At 36.2% G+C, this 17450-nt stretch overlaps 1 pseudogene; it reads left to right on the forward strand.

The window, feature by feature from the left end:
- The first annotated feature begins 262 nt into the window (after nucleotides 1-262).
- LOC138446787 (heterogeneous nuclear ribonucleoprotein K pseudogene) lies at nucleotides 263-2552 on the forward strand (annotated as a pseudogene).
- The last annotated feature ends 14898 nt before the right edge of the window (nucleotides 2553-17450 follow it).

The raw sequence follows: 17450 nt of genomic DNA on the forward strand, positions 1-17450 counted from the left end.
CAGCTTTGACTATATAGACCTTTGTTGACAAAGTGATGTCTCTGCTTTTTAATACACTGTCTAGGTTTATCATAGTTATTCTTACAAGGAGCAAGCATCTTTTAATTTTGTAACCGCAGTCACCATCCACATTGATTTTGGAGCCTGAGAAAATGAAATCTGACACTGTTTCCACATTTCCACCATCTATTTGCTATGATGTGATAGGACTGGACACTGTGATCTTCATTTTTTAAATGTTAAGAGCATTAGAATAACTATAATGTCAACAGGAAAAAACTTGCAAGGTAAGTCTAGTTATAATTTCCAGCAAGGTAGAACTTTCTTAAATGGACTTATCTCAAACAAATACAGAACTCTTTGGATGGCTATCTAGAATGGGATAAATAAAATGGACATTTATGTGATTAAAACAAAATTTGATATTACTACACTACTTCAGGTTAAATAGGCCAAAAGGGACCAGCTACTGGTACCCCATGTTAAAGGCCAAGCAAGTCTTTCAACTTACCCCAGTTTTAAAATATATGTTTAAAGGGGCTAGAAAAATTTACACTGAGATATCTGGCAAGCAATGATTTGGTATAACAGTTAGGCCAAAGGGCCTGTCCTCCTTGGCTCAACGCCATTCTGGGGATCCTAAAGCTTTTTATTTAAAAGTAGATAAAATGGACAGGAAACAGCAACAGAAATAACATCAAAAATTTTCTAAAACTCCTCCTCTAAGAAAAAAGTGTGTTGATCAGATCCTAAAGAATGCTAAAGGTATAAAAGTCAATGGGATTTAGATGAAAGTATACAAAATTGGTATATTTAAGTGGACTTCTATAAGATAATTGCATCTCTTCTTTAATTATATTGTAGGACAGACATGTTTCATTGGGGAATAATTCCCCAGTGTGCTATCATAAGACAAGGCATATAGATTGCCACAAAGAGAATATTAACACTAATATGAACACACTAAACAATAGAGTTATCTGAGCTATATAAAGTAAATAAAAACTAGAAACTATGTTCTCTGTCTCGCTGTGACTGGCTGAAGAAACACTGTGGCAAAGGGACGGTAGCCTTGCAGGGCTACTACAGCACTAGGGTGTCAGTTGGTCCCGCCCAGAACACTTCAGTTCTTCCCTAGAACAATATATTTAATAACTGATTGGTTTGTCCCTTGAATACAAGAAAATAGAAAATGAACAGAGGAAACCTTTACCAAAACCAGTGTCGAATTTGGTAAATGCCCTGCTGAAAATATGGAAGAGGAAAAAGCTTTTAAAAGATCTAGAAACACTGATGAGATGGTTGAATTATGCATTCTGCTTCAGAGCAAGAATGCTGGGACAGTGATAGGAAAAGGAGGCAAGAATACTAAGGCTCTCCATACAAACTACAATTGCCAGTGTTTCAGTCCCAGACAGCGGTGACCCCCAGTGCATATTGAGTATCAGTACTGATATTGAAATAACTGGAGAAATTCTGAAGAAAATCATCCCTACCTTGGAAGATGGCCTGCAGTTGCCATCACCCACTGCAACCAGCCAGCTCCCGCTCGAATCTGATGTAGTGGAATGCTTAAATTGCCAACACTATAAAGGAAGCGACTTTGACTGTGAGATTCATCAGAGCCTGGCAGGAGGAATTATTGGAGTCCAAGGTGATAAAATCAAAGAACTTCAAGAGAACATTTAGACAACAGTCAAGATTTTCCAGGAATGTTGTCCTCAATCTACTGACAGAGTCGTTCCTATCGGAGGAAAACCTGATAGGTCTGGAGAGTGCATAAAGATCATCTTTGATCTTATATCTGAGTCTCCCATCAAAGGACATGCTCAACCTCATGATTCCAATTTTTGTGAGGAAATCTATGACTATGGTGGTTTTACAATGATGTTTGATGACCGCTGTGGATGTCCTGTGGGAGTTCCCATTCCAGAGAAGAGGTGGCTTTGACGGAATGCTGCCTGGTCTGGGTGGGGATCCTATGCCTCCTTCCAGAAAATGTTATGATGATATGAGACCTCGTCAAGGACCTCCTTCACTCTCTTCTGGAAGAGGTGGTCGGGGTGGTAGTAGAGTTCGGAATTTTCCTCTTCCACCACCACCACCACCTAGAGGAGATCTAATGGCCTATTACAGAAGAGGAAGACCTGGAGACCATTACCATGGCATGATTAGTTTCAGTGCTGATGAAACCTGGGACTCTGCAATAGACACATGGAGCCCATCAGAGTGGCAGATGGCTTCTGAACCTCAGGGTGGCTCTGGATGTGATTATTCCTGTGCAGGGGGTCAAGCCTCATATGGTGATCTTGGTGAACCTATTATTACTACACAAGTAACTATTCCCAAAGATTTGGCTGAATCTTACTGGCAAAGGTGGTAAGTGGATTAAACAAATCAGTCATGAGTCAAAAGCTTCTAGAAAAATTGAGGAGCCTTTAGAAGGATCCAAAGATCAAATTGTTACAATTACAGGAACACAGGACCAGATATAGGATGCACAGTATTGACTACAGATCAGTGTGAAGCAGTATTCTGGAAAGTTTTTCTAAGACTAGTGAAGAACTGATGGAGAGGGAAATGGCAGCCCACTCCAGTACTCTTGCCTAGAGAATCCTGCGGACCCAGGAGCCTGGTGGGCTGCCGTCTATGGGGTCACACAGAGCAGACAGACTGAAGCGAGTTAGCAGCAGCAGCAGCAGCAGCGAGGAACTGAAGGAGTCCTGCATCTTTTTTTTTTTTTTTCTTTAATCTGCTTCTGTTTAAAAAGCCAACATTCCTCCGCTTCATAGGTACTATGCATTTGAGATATAGTAAAATCTTTGCTATTCACCAGATGTAATGTTTTAGTTCCTTACAAAACAGGGTTGGGGGTGGGGGAGGGTGTCCAAAAACTAACATTGAAATTTTGAAACAGCAGCAGAGTGCAGTGAATTGTAATGTTTGTTCATTGTTGGTGGTTTAAAGAGGTCCCCACCCCTGCCCATATAATTATTGTGAACATTTTGCTTTGTGGTCACTGTAATATTTGGGGTGGTGAGACAGGGAGGAAAAATAACAGTAGTCCATATGTCTCTGGCTTCTATTCAGAGCAGTGTGCAGAATGTAATGCTCTTTTGTAAGAAACATTTTATGATTTTTAAAATAAATTTAGCGAACCTATTTTTGCTGGTCATTTTTTTTAAGATAGTCATTTTTCAAATGGCTGAATTCCCCTCAACCTACCCCCAAGTGGAACACTAAGTTTAATTATCAATCCTTTGTTGGATATAAATAAATGGCAAAATATCTTGACATACTCAGTTCTGGTGATTCTTAACAATTTGAAAGCCCATTGCTTGGGAGGAAATTCCACCACACATTCATGCTTATAATAAGCTGGGGATTTTTGTTTGTTTTTGCAAATACTTGCCCCTACTTTGCAATGATTTTCTGTTTGTGAAGAACCCGGTGGGAGGCAGCACAATTGATGGGATAGTGGTATAAGTATATACCAGAAGTTTAATAGCAAGTTTTATTAATCAGATTAATACTTGGTTATGGAAGTGACTGATGCTAAATTCTGATTGTTTTTATTAGATACTTTCTCACCTATAGATTTAAACTGTGAGATTGGTTGTGTCTCTTAGCTAAACTTTGTAAAATATATACATATGTATGTATATATTCTTATTTTTCCACTGTATGCAAATTGAAAGAAAAAGATGTACCCTTCTCTGTTGTATTTTGGATTATGTAGGAAATGTTTGTGAACAATTCAAAAAAAGATGAAAAAAAATCTTGTGGCTGTTTTGTGTAGTATCTCTTGTCATTTGTATAAATAGTTAAAAGTTCACTACCGAATAAAACTCCCATAATGCTAGATTTGATGTGTGGCCAATTTTGAACAAGGGTTGATTGACACCTGTAACATTTGTTTAAAAATTATTTAAAAAAATAGAAACTAACATATAAGGGCTAATAAGATAAAGATAGTGATTTTACTTTGGGTTTAATTTGTAGCCTTAGAAAGATGTTTGCTGAGTGCCTCATACAAACCTTTGAAAACATGACAAATTAAGCTCTAAAATTCTAAGACATAATACCAGTAAAATAAATATCTGTTTCATTAGAATCTTGTCACTGATACTAGTATCTTTAGCTGACAGAATCATTCTTTGGGAAGCTAAAAACAACTGACTTTCTCTTGCAAATCTCTAAAAGCCAGAAATATAGGCTACAAGGACTTATTTAACTCAGTCAGACAGGACCTGAATAAAAGAGGGGAAAAATGGCAGTTTTAAAATTAAAATCTCTGGAAATGATCCCTCAGCACAGATAGTAAGCTTTAGTTATCTGAACAAACAACTTTAATGCACTCCAACCATTTGTAAGCTAGTAAGTTTATATCTTAAGACCTGACTCATAACTAGCTTTTAAGTGAAGCCATGAGATCCCTAGCTTTGACTGTTTGTGTCTGTGTACAAATTATACATATGAGATATCTCTACTTCTAAAAGTTATTATCAAAATTGGATTTATAAATAACTTTATTTTTAATAAAAAGTGCTTACATTTAAAGGAACTGGCCAAAACAGCTTTTGAATTCATGTGAACTGAGAACTATTCAATATTAAATTGATATCTGTTACTAATGTTTGTTGATCTAATGAATACAAAACGTCATTAAAAGTCATCAAAAAATAAGTATAATACTTCATTTTACTTAGGCTTAATAAATAAGACTTATTATATCTATTACAAGAAAAATAATATGATGGAACTTTAAAGTAAATATGAGATAAGAACTTTCAGATAAACTCTTTAAAATAATTATATCTTAGAAATACCTACTTAAAATGATCTCTCCAGATGTTTAGTAACTTAAAGTTCTAAAACTGTGTTAATTTAAGTGATGGGAGTTTATTAAATAGCTAAAAGACATGGAGATATCAATTACTAAATAGAGAAATTAAAGGTATTTAGGACTATCAATGGAAATATTTGGTGTCACCCTGAGATGTTCTCTATAAAAAAGACAATTGTTTTAAAAAATTATTACTGGTGTTTATGCTCACCAATCTATAGAATGCTAGTGTGAAAAACTGTTCATAATTGCTTAATTCTTAGTTTTTACTAAAAAACTAAGGGTTTAAGAGTTGAGGATTCTAATTTAAATATATAAGTTAAATCTAGCATCTCAGTAAACACAGTAAAGTAGAATGTGTGTTTTCAGTAAGAAAGTATGAGGAATGAAGCTACATTTTATTGAAGAAAAAGAAGAAATGATTTAGTCTTATTTGATGGAAAATGAGAGACAGACAGACACAGAAGGTGATGAAAGATTGTGGAAAAGAATCCTGAAGAGAAAAAAGCTTTATATATAGTCAGGATTAACTAAATTTAGATTAAAGTTAATTAAATGGATTTTGTTGAGTGAACTATTGCAGGATTACAATTTGTCTTCTCTCTGTTAGAAGTATTCCTTTTGATAACAGACTGTGTGAGTTTTTGCACTCTCAAGTGTTCTATACTTGTTTTCTTTTTATTTATAACTGGTTAAATAAGTATTCTTTCACTGATCTATGATCCTGTTGTGTTTTAAAACATTTTTGATACTTCTAACTAACTTCCCAAATATAAAAGTTTTACTAAGCTGTTTTAGCCTTCTTTAACTCTGGGCTACTTCAAAAAAAATTTCTGTGACATCCCAGAAAAGAATGGCAAACTAAGTTTATTTCATATTTTTAATTCAGAAACATTGTCAAATGATTGGAGGTAAGCTTTAGGTTGCAATGTATGGATAAAGATCATTAAGATAAATGCAAAATTTATATGAAATCCCTGACATCTGATATGTCCTGATATAATGTTATCAGTCATAATTGCAATGATTATCCTAAAATGTTATATGTTTCAGAAATATCCAAGTTTCCTGTTAATTGCATTGTACTCACATTTTTAACCATGCTACTTTACATTTTGTCCTTTATAAACTACCATAACTTTACACTGCTTTCACAAAATGGAGGTTTTCAAAAAGACTCATTAAAAATTAAAAGAACTATTTAAACAAATGTAAGTTTCTGAGAGCCTTTAAGTAATGTCATTGAGCTGGATAATAAATGACAAATTAATAAAAAACCTGATACTGCAGATCAACAGAAATCAATTAGATGGGACTAAGTGAACTGATAAATCTGATTAATAACTTCACTCTGAAAAATATACTAGCTTAAATCTCTTTCCCAGTAACCTTTTCTCCCTTATGCCTTGACCGGCAGGTTGATAAAGCATGTCTCTGTAAACAAAATTAAAGCAGTTATCTTTTCCTCTCTACCTGATCCTGCTAAAATTTCTCTTCTCCAGCTGGTTCTTCTATGAACTTATGGTTTACTGCAACTAGACTGCAACTAGTTATACTAATAATTGTTTTAATTTGCTGTTTGTTTCCAAATTGTTTATGCCATTGTCTCTCCACTACAATATGACTTTGTCAATGTTACTAACTACATTACTTCTTTTTTTTTTTTAATTTAATAAGATTATCTTCTCTTACACTATGTATCCAGGCCTCCAACAAATGTAGTGGTGACTAAATAACTTAAAGTAATTAATCAGATATACAGATCTCTATAGAATCAATAATTATGATGGTGTGATTCTAAGTACAAGAAGAGCAACAAGGGAACTATCTCCTGGATCCTAATAGGTTAGAAGATAGAAGATCCAGAAAATCTTTTATTATCTATCAATAGGCCTAATCCAGAAATTAACACCTGGCGTGGCAGAAGTTTCAGCTGATCTAGGATGAACATCCCAGCACCATGGGGCAAAAATTAGTCAGAAAATATCTCCCTAACACTGGTCAAATTTCTCTTCCATGAGGAGAGACTGAAAAATGGAGTATTTCCTGCCTTGCCAATAAACAAGGATGTCACAGCCATCAGCGATACTGACCCTCCAAATGTGAATTTCTGAGCCCAGAGAGTGCCTAGTAGAGAAAATAATATCTGCTATCTAGTAGTCATCAGTCTGTAGCCACTTCCTGTCAAACTTGGGGGATAGGAACAATGCAGGATTCTGGCCCCAGTTAGGTGAAATACATATGAAAGTAATGATTTCACTGAGCCTAGACTCTTGCATCTTCCCATTCTCAGAAAGAGCTAAATTCCTTAACTTGATATATCTGATTTTTCTTAATTAGCAGTGATCTTCTGATGTTCAGTCTACTTGCCCTTTGTTGCAAACTTTTATATAAGCTGACTCCTCCCACCACTGCCTCAAAGCACTTCTCTCAGGGTTACTTGAAATGCTGTATCCTGGCCTTGAAGCCCTAAAAATTCCCACCAAATAAAACATAACTTTTAAATTTTAGGTTTGGACATTTTTTTTTAAGTTGACACTACTTATATTAAAATAAATTCTTTTGAATTATTACCTTAATTATTTTGTGAGCAGTAAAACTGAGTTTAGCAAAGGTTAAGGAACTTTTCAAAGGTTCTGTATCTAACAAATGATAAATTTAGACCTTCCACAAAAACAATAGGCAGAGTCAGGTTATTTTTATTCAATATGTTTTCTCAAATTCTATGACAAGTCAATATGTAGCCATGAACATAACTGCTAAAACCAAGACTACATTCCCTAGGCACTCTTGCAGCTATAAATGGTGATAATACTGACTTATTTTAATGAGAATGTGAGCAAAAGTGATATATACAAGTTTCAGCAATTGTAAGAAAGCGTTTGTATTTTATATCTGAGTAAACCATTTTGAAAAATGAGATAACCATTGTGAAACATGTCAAGCACAACAAAGCAAGAACATTTAAAAAAATTTAAAAAATACCTAACTCAAGACATTTGTATGAGAAAGAAATAAAACTTTTCTTGTTTAATGCTATTATAGGGGAGTTATATCATTCAAAGACAAATTGAAGCCTAATTGTTAATGAACTTGATCTTGAATTGTTGTGTGGTTTCTGTAAGAATTGTCACATATCATAGGTTTAGTAGGAGTGAAAGTGAAAGTGAAGTCGCTCAGTTGTGTCCGACTCTTTGCGACCTGTGGACTGTAGCCCACCAAGCTCCTCCGTCCATGGGATTCTCCTGGCAAGAATACTGGAGTGGGATGCCATTACCTTCTCCAGGGAGGTTTAGTAGGAGTGACCAGCAAATTGCTTAGATATTGTAAACTCAGAAACTGTTAGTGTTATATAAAAGACTTGGAAATTTTTACCTCTTTTCTTTGTTTAGAAAGATGCCACTTGTCAACTAAATCTGTAGTGTTAGGACCTTTTCAGAAACTTTGAGTATGTTACCTATTTCAGCAGTACATTTAAGTAGATAGTCATGAAGCAATAATACTAGTCAGAAACTCAAATTCTTTTTATTCTTCATGTGTTTTAAGAGTAAGATGAACTCAATCTAGAGCTAAATAGCCTAAAAGCAGAAAATGAGAATTCACCTCTTCTATCACCATCCATAAAAGTCAACCTATTCACAAACTTGTAGGATTGAAAGAAGAAAAACTTTTTTCCTACTTTCTATATTGAATCAGTTACAACCAATGACTGAAGTAACAATTTTAGCAGGAGATGGAGACCATAGCCTGAAAATTTGAAGAAATCTCCCTTTAGAATTTTTGCCCCAACAAAGGAAAAATGCCAAATGTCTTCAGGCATTGATGAAATTCAATTGTTGTCTTCCTATCTAAACCTTGTTTCTTTTTATACCAAGAGATAATTGCAGCTTCTTTTAAATGAAGAAAGAAAGTAGGAAAGAGCATAATGTAGAGGTCACAATGTAAGAAACTGCAGTCTGTTTTAAGTATTGAGTCTTAAAAAAGACTACTTTTAAACAAAATAAAGATTCTGGTCACTAATTCCAATGTGTGTGGGGCAAGGAAAGTTTTCCATCAAACCACCAAGCCATTTTCCATCCCTACCTGAGTGTTCAATAATTCAACTCAATTCTCATACTATGTATCCCAAGACAGTGTCAGTCTCACAGGTAAAGGCTCAGTCCCACAAAACTGCTCTCCTCCTCCACACTTCACATGCCAGTCACAAATCTATGATGTCATCTGTGCTACCTGTGCTATAGATTGGAAGTTCAAATGATCTCCCTTCCTTTGGTTCAATTGATTTCCTATAAATTAATTTCCTAGAAAGACTCACAGAACTTAGAGAAGCATTTCACTTACTAGATTTCCAGCTTAGTATTGTATAATGTACTTAAGGACCAGCCTGATGGAAGAAATGCATAGGACAATGTATGGGGAAAGAATGCAGAGCTTCCATGTTCTCTCTAAGAGTCTTACTCTCTCATCTCAAAACATATTTACAAACCCAGAGGCTCTCCAATTTCAGTATTTTTTAAATTTTTATGGAGGCTTCATTACATAAGCATATTTGATTAAATTAAATCACTGACCATTTGCAATTGATTCAATTTACAGCTCCTCTCCTTTCCTCAGAGGTCAGGAGAGCCAGACACATAGTTTCACTGCTTAAATCATGAGATTGGATCTCCTGAAAGTCAGCTTTCTTACTTAAAAATGCTTTCCAAAGCTCACCTCATTGATATAAATCCAATGTGTGATAGAAAGGAGCTGATTTTTTATTAATAAAACATCTATTTCACCTTTTTGGCACTGAAGCAATTTTAGGAGCATACAGCAAGAGACTGAATTTTATTATAAAAGATGCTCCTGTTGCTCCTATTTCTCAGGAAATTCCAAGGTTTTGGAAGCTATAAACCAGGAACCATGGGCAAAGAGCACATATATATTTCTTACTATAAATCATGATATCTCACAAAGTATATAGATCAGAGGGAGAAGATAGAAGGTGGTTGGTTTTGATGTTTGAAAACCTGCAGTTCTTGAGGACAGAATTTAAAAAGACAGTCAGTTAAGGGTAATTATGGTGTACATAAGAGAATGAATATAATGATTGACTGTGAAATTTAATCCAGGGAGGAATGGAAGATGATTTGAGTGGAATGAGTAACAGTGAAAAAAGTAATTAATAGCTTTTGCAGGTTGTTATGAGAGAGCAATCTGGGTACTAGAAGGATATGATAGAGAAATGAGCATACCATTCAGATTATTGGCTCCTAACAAAGGAGGAGCCATAGGCTACTTATACTCTTTTTGTGGCCAAAGGTAGAGAAAACAGGCATCTCATGAGAAAATTGAAGGGTAATAATCAGAGATCTCAGAAGAGAGCAACCTTTCTCTGTAACAAAGAAGGTCACAGAAATGTTCAGAAACGATTCTAAGGAAACAGGATCATTTATGACCTACTGTTATTCCATAATTTGAAAGAGATGGAAAAAATCAGTTATAGAAGGAGACATGCCAGTTTGTATGGAAATTCCTTTTGGGGACATTGTGAATACCTGTAAGTCTCTAGTTTTGTGATAATTGGACAAAATATGACTAATAGTGGTATATAGGAAATTATACATTTCTAAGACTTGCAAATAGAGGCAGCATCTGGAAAAGCTGCTGCCTTGCCTTTAGACAAGCAGAATTTCCTCTTAATCCATTTTAAAGTGGATATGGAAAAACTTCGTCCACCAGTGTTCATTCTTCGATCCCTCTGTGTGCCTGCATGCTAAGCTGGTTCAGTCCTCTCTGGTGCTTTGCGACTCCATAGACTGTAGCCCACCAGGCTCGTCTGTCCATGGGATTCTCCAGGCAGGTATACAATAGTGGGTTGCCATTTACTTCTCTAGGGAATTTCCTAGCCCAGGGATTGAAATCATGTTTCTTACGTCTCTAGCATTGACAGGTTGGTTCTTTACCCCTAGTGTCACCTGGGAAGACCCTCAATGGATCTTATAGATACTAACAAGAGAATTTGTTGTTGTTTAATTGATGTCTTGCTTGACTCTTTGTGACCCCATGAACTTCAGTACTCCAGACTTCCTTATCCTTCGCTATCTCCCTGAGTTTGCTCAAACTCATGTCTACTAAGTCAGTGATGCCACCCAAACATCTTGTCCTCTGTTGCCCCCTTCTCTTGCCCTCAGTCTTTTCCACCATCAAGGTCTTTTACAATGAGGTAACTCTTCCCATCAGGTGGCCAAAATATTAGAGCTTCAGCTTCAGCAATGAATATTCAGTACTGATTTCCATTAGGATTGATTGCTTTCATTTCCTTGCTGTCCAAAGGATTCTCAAGAATTTTCTTCAGCACCACAATTCAAAAGCATCAGTTCTTTGGTGCTAAGCTTTCTTTATGGTCCAACACTCACATCCATACATGACTACTGGAAAAAAACCATAGATTTGACCAGGTGGACATTTGTTGGAAAAGTAATATCTCTGCTTTTAATATGCAGTCTAGGTTTGCCATAGCTTTTCTTCCAAGGAGTAGTTCAGTTCAGTTCAGTTCAGTCACTCAGTCGTGTCCGATTCTTGAGACCCTATGAGCTGCACCATGCCAGGCCTCCATGTCCAACACCAACTCCTAAAGCCTACCCAAACTCAAGTCCATTGAGTCGGTGATGTCATCCAACCATCTCACCCTCTTCTCCTGCCTTCAATCTTTCCCAGCATCAGGGTTTTTTCAAATGAATCAGCCCTTCGCATCAGGTGGCCAAAGTATTGGAGTTTCTACTTCAAAATCAGGCCTACCAATGAACACCCAGGACTGATCTGCTTTAGGATGGACTGGTTGGATCTACCACAGTTCAAAAGCATCAATTCTTCTGCTCAGCCCTCTTTATAGTCCAACTCTCACATTCATACATGACTATTGGAAAATCATAGGCTAGACTAGATGGACTTTGTTGGCAGAGTAATGTCTCTTCTTTTTAATATGCCATCTAGGTTGGTCATAACGTTCCTTTCAAGGAGTAAGTGTCTTTTAATTCCATGGCTACAGTCATCATCTGCAATGATTTTGGAGCCCCCCCAAAAAATAGTCTCTCACTGTTTCCACTGTTGTTACATCCGTTTGCCGTTAAGTCACTGTACCAGATGCAAGATCTTAGTTTTTTGAATGTTGAGCTTTAAGCCAACTTTTTCACTCTTCACTTTCACTTTCATCAAGAGGCTCTTAGGTTCTTCTTCACTTTCTGTCATAAGGGTGGGTGTCATCTGCATATCTGAGGTTATTGATATTTCTCCCAGCCATCTTGATTCCAGTTTGTGCTTCCTCCAGCCCAGCGTTTCTCATGATGTACTCTGCATATAAATTAAATCAGAGTGACAATATACAGCTTTGAGGTACTCCTTTTCCTATTTGGAACCAGTCTGTTGTTCCGTGTCCAGTTCTAACTGTTGCTTCCTGACCTGCATATAGGTTTCTCAAGAGGCAGATAGGTGGTCTGATATTCCCATCTCTTTCAGAATTTGTCCACAATTTATTGTGATCCATACAGTCAAAGAGTTTGGCATAATCAATAAAGCAGAAATTGATGTTTTTCTGAAACTCTCTTGCTTTCTCCATGATCCAGTGGATGTTGGCAATTTGATCTCTAGTTCCTCTGCCTTTTCTAAAACCAGCTTGAACATCAGGAAGTTCATGGTTCACGTATTGCTGAAGCTTGGCTTGGAGAATTTTGAGCATTGCTTTACTAGTGTGTGAGATGAATGCAATTGTGCGGTAGTTTGAGCATTGTTTGGCATTGCCTTGCTTTGGGATTGGAATGAAAACTGACCTTTTCCAGTCCTGTGGCCACTGCTGAGTTTTACAAATTTGCTGGCATATTGAGTGCAGCACTTTCATAGCATCATCTTTTAGGATTTGAAATAGCTCACTTGGAATTCCATTGCCTCCACTAGCTTTGTTCTTAGTGATGCTTCCTAAGGCCCACTTGACTTCACATTCCAGGATGTTTGGCTCTAGGTAAGTGATCACACCATGGCAATTATCTGGGTCATGAAGCTTTTTTTCGGACAGTTCTTCTGTGTATTCTTGCCACCTCTTCTTAATATCTTCTGCTTCTGTCAGGTGCATACCATTTCTGCCATTTATTGAGCCCATCTTTGCATGAAATGTTCCCTTGGTATCTTTAATTTTCTTGAAGCGATATCTAGTCTTTCCCATTCTCTCTTGCTTTTTCAATGACTCAACAGATGTTGGTTATTTGACTCTGGTTCCTCTCCATTTTCTAAATCCAGGTTGATCATCTGGAATTTCACATTTCATGTACTGTTGAAGCCTGACTTGTAGAATTTCAAGCATGGCTTTGCTAGCGTGTGAGATGAGTGCAAAGGTGCAATAGTTTGAACCTTCTTTGGCATTGCCTTTCTTTGGGATTGGAATGAAAATGGACGTTTTCCTATCCTGTGGCCACCCCTGAGTTTTCCAGATTTGCTGGTATATTTAGTGTGGCACTTTAACAGCATTGTTTTTTGGGATTTGAAATAGCTCACCTGGAATTCCATCACCTCCACTATCTTTGTTCATAGTGATGCTCCTAAGGTCCACTTGACTTCACATTCCAGGGTGTCTCGCTCTAGGGGAGTGATCACACCATCATGGTTTTCTGGGTCTTGAAAATATTACAAAGCCAACTTTTAATAATAAATAGTCCCTGCTTTATTTATTTTTTTATATAGTGCAAAGAATAAAGTATTCGAGCCACACAAACCTACTTTATAATCTCAACTATATCAAATTATAAACCAACAGTCAGATCTGAAGCAATTTTTCCTTGGCATGTCTCTTGTCTAAACATGTTGTACCAATTTAATAAAGTTATTATGAGGCTAAAACAGACTAAGATGTATACAAATAAAATACAACTGCTAAAATAGTTTAATGACATCTGAAAAACTTTAAAAGTTTAGTTCTTAGTTCACAAATCAATTGTTAAAAAAAAAAGGCTAAATTAACTTCAAAATCAATCACAGGCTAAGAAATGTTTAAACACAAAGCAAAGGAATCATACAGTACCCATTTTCAGTCTATTTTATACCAAAATGTTAGATATTGAGATTACTAATTTAAAATTTTTTGATTCACATAATAAGGAAATAGTCCCCAAAAGTAGTTTTATGTGTGCCTCATTTCTCATTAGGCAAAGAACAACTTGAGTCAGATTCCTAAGGACTTCACAAGAGAAAATCACATAGTGAATATAAAACATAAATTTAAATATAAAGCTGTTCTTACAGAACTACTCTGAATTGTTTTTATGTTACATAGTTATCAGTGTATGAATCCCATGTTGAAACAAGGCTTCCAATACTATTGTCTTCCTGCAAATGTCCAAACAAGAGATTAGATATGAGAGTAAATAGATCATCTCAGTTTTTAATTACTAATAATCACCTTCCAAAATGACACCTTTATTGATGATACCATTTTAATTACATTTTTGACTCTATAAAATAAGATAGTATTACAAATGAAACTAAAGATTTTGCTTAAATTAATGGTTTTTATTGTTCTTCATGTCCCTCAAGAGAACTCTGAATCAAAGTGTAATCAGTTTGATGTTTGCTGAGTTTCTTTCTACTCCAGCAGGTACTGCATTAACATGACCCTTGGATTTGGTATTTTGAGACCTGGGAAATAGAGCAAAACTTGTGAAGAAAAATGATCCTTATAGCCATCAAAAATTTGTAAAAATATTTTTCTAAAAGATAATGTCTGTGATCCAGCAAAAAAATATAGTAATTTTGATAGAAACAAGAAAAATATGAAAGTATACTTCTAATATTGACACTCATTTATCATAAAAAGTTCAATTTTCAGACGTGTTTCTTTTAATTTTTAAGAATATCACATTCAATGGATCACCACTTAGTATGTCATTAGTGCATCAATGCTCAATTATATAAAGACAAAATAGTAGAGAAATGAACCATTTTATAAATTTTTACTATATTTAGCCTTTGACTGTGTGGATCACAACAAACTGGAAAATTCTGAAAGAGATGGGAGTATCAGACCACCTGACCTGCCTCTTGAGAAACCTACATGCAGGTCAGGAAGCAACAGTTAGAACTGGACACGGAACAACAGACTGGTTCCAAATAGGAAAATGAGTACTTCAAGGTTGTTATTGTCACCCTGCTTATTTACCTTCTATGCAGAGTACATCATGAGAAATGCTGGGCTGGAGGAAGCACAAGCTGGAATCAAGATGGCTGGGAGAAATATCAATAACCTCAGATATGCAGATGACACCACCCTTATGGCAGAAGGTGAAGAAGAACTGAAGAGCTTCTTGATGAAAGTGAAAGAAGAGAGTGAAAAAGTTGACTTAAAGCTCAGCATTCAGAAAACCAAGATCGTGGCATCTGGTCCCATCACTTCATGGGAAATAGATGGGGAAACAGTGGCAGTCTTTATTTTGGGGGGCTCCAAAATCACTGCAGATGGTGATTGCAGCCATGAAATTAAAAGACACTCTTTGGAAGGAAACTTATGGGTGACCTAGATAGTATATTGAAAAGCAGAGATATTACTTGGCCAACAAAAGTCCGTCTAATCAAGGCTTTTCCTAGTCAAAACCAAGTCACTGGATTTTCCAGTGGTCATGTATGGATGTGAGAGTTGGACTGTGAAGAAAGCGGAGGGCCAAAGAGTTGATGCTTTTGAACTGTGGTGTTGGAGAAGACTCTTGAGAGTCCCTTGATCTGCAAGGAGATCCAACCAGTTCATGCTAAAGGAGATCAGTCCTGGGTATTCATTGGAAGGACTGATGCTGAAGCTGAAACTCCAATACTTTGGCCACCTCATGCAAAGAATTGACTCATTGGAAAAGACCCTGATGCTGGGAGGGATTGGAGACAGTAGGAGAAGGGGATGACAGAGGATGAGATGGCTGGATGGGATCGCTGACTCAATGGACATGAGTTTGAGTGAACTCTGGGAGTTGATGATGGACAGAGACGCCTGGCGTGCTGTGATTCATGGGGTCACAAAGAATCGAACACGACTGAGCAACTGAACTAACTGACTGACTGACTATATTTAGAATTAAAATCTGTTTTGTGATATCTAAAAATTCTATCTCACACATTATCTTCTTCTTCTCATGTTAGAACAATGGGGAAAAAAATGTACTTATCCAGTCATGGTTGAGTTTATGTTTCACTTCAGTTTTCTAGGCACTACTGGTAGCTTTTATTTCAGTTATTTCTTATTTAAGCCTCACATAAGATGACAACAGCATGGGGCAAATCATTTTTGGCTTTATTTGAAATGTTGTTTTCAGGGTATTTTAACAGCAGCAATTCTCATATGAGGAAGTAAAGATCATAAATGTTATCTATATTTCCCCAGATAAACTACAAATAGAAAAACAAATACACATGACAGAATTTGTAAAGTGATACAGGATATTAGAATTTAGTATGTCTATTCCATGCTTTAGAGTTTAAGCATGAGGGATATATATGTGAAAGTTGACATGCTTTTAAAAGGAACAAGGTAAAGGTAAGGAAAACAAAAATTCTTACAAATTAAACAAACATTGCAATTAAAATTTAATCTAATTTTTCTATCCAGGTGAAATATATGCTAGGTATTAAAAATTAACAATTATGAATCATTGTTCTATTTGTGTGTGTGTGTGTCAATGTGCTGTATGTTGGGGTAGGAGTATTCTTAAAGACAAAACAAAGCAAAACAAAACAATAAAAGGCTTCTTACCAAAAGGGCACTGAAATTTCTTCAACAGAAATAGGTTGATGTAAACTTGAGAGCAGGAACTGTATCTTGCAGATCCTTGAACCTTCTGCCTCTAGTAAATGACCACCTACTGGTTGATTAAAAGAAAATAAAAAAACACTTAAGAAATGAGATGTCCAATCCACTCACGTTTAAATAAATTTTATCACTAAGATTATCCCCATTTAATATTGCTTTATATATTAGAAAAACTTTATGTCAAGCAGAACTCATTTTTTCTCTGGTATCATTTGAGATAATAGTAAACCTCTCTGTTGTCATGTTTCAAATGCAAATCTTTATTAATTCATTCATTTCATCTGTGTTTATAAATCTGGAGGGACCCTTACACCTAGTCATAATCTTTGAGACCTGACTACACTTAATTAATATCTGATTTAGAGTAACACTATCACAAAGAAAAGTGTTTTCATCTTCCAATCAGTTCAGTTCAGTTCAGTTGCTCAGTCGTGTCTGACTCTTTGTGACTCCATGAGCTGCAGCATGCCAGGCGTCCCTGTCCAACACCAAATCCTGGAGCCTACCCAAACTCATGCCCATTGAGTTGGTGATTCCATCCAACCATCTCATCCTCTGTTGTCCCCTTCTCCTCCTGCCCTCAATCTTTCCCAGCATCAGGGTCTTTTCAAATGAGTCAGCCCTTTGCATCAGGTGGCAAAGTATTGAAGTTTCAACTTCAACATCAGACCTTCCGATGAATACCCAGGACTTATCTGCTTTAGGATGGACTGGTTGGATCTCCTTGCAGTTCAAGGGACTCAAGAGTCTTCCCCAACACCACAGTTCAAAAGTGTAAATTCTTCA

The sequence above is a fragment of the Ovis canadensis genome, chromosome 10 (assembly GCF_042477335.2).
Source record: "Ovis canadensis isolate MfBH-ARS-UI-01 breed Bighorn chromosome 10, ARS-UI_OviCan_v2, whole genome shotgun sequence".
NCBI lineage: Eukaryota > Metazoa > Chordata > Mammalia > Artiodactyla > Bovidae > Ovis > Ovis canadensis.